The sequence below is a fragment of the Octopus bimaculoides genome, unplaced genomic scaffold (genome assembly GCF_001194135.2).
Source record: "Octopus bimaculoides isolate UCB-OBI-ISO-001 unplaced genomic scaffold, ASM119413v2 Scaffold_18307, whole genome shotgun sequence".
In the NCBI taxonomy this organism is placed as follows: domain Eukaryota; kingdom Metazoa; phylum Mollusca; class Cephalopoda; order Octopoda; family Octopodidae; genus Octopus; species Octopus bimaculoides.
Window position 1 is genome coordinate 48,700 of NW_026343229.1, and position 396 is coordinate 49,095.

Consider the following 396-nt stretch of genomic DNA (forward strand, 5'->3'; position numbering starts at 1 on the left):
CTGGCAGAATTGTTAACTTGCTGGACGAAATACTTAGCGGTATTTTGCCCATTCCCATTGCTACGTTCTGAGTTCAAATTCCGCCAAGGTCAAATTTGCCTTTTATTTTTTCGGGGTTGATAAATTAAGTACCAGTGAAACACTGGGGTCGATGCAATCGACTAGTCCCCTCCCCACAAAATTTCAGGCCTTGTGCCTTTAATAGAAGCTATTATTATTATTATTATTATTATTGTCCAGTAGTTTTATTTTTATAACATGCTTTCACTTCACTACCAAGCGCAGCTCTGTGTGCCTTGGGTATGTGCTGTGGTTTGCTGTGATGCTCTTAGGGTTACTGTATTGAAAGTGTTTTGCGTAATTATTATTATTATTATTATTATCATTATCATTATT

At 36.6% G+C, this 396-nt stretch overlaps 1 protein-coding gene across 1 annotated transcript in view; it reads left to right on the forward strand.

The window, feature by feature from the left end:
* LOC106870236 (palmitoyltransferase ZDHHC17) overlaps positions 1 to 396 on the forward strand; it is a 15,017-nt gene that overhangs the window by 1,318 nt on the left and 13,303 nt on the right. The gene's annotated exons all lie outside the window — the stretch shown is intronic.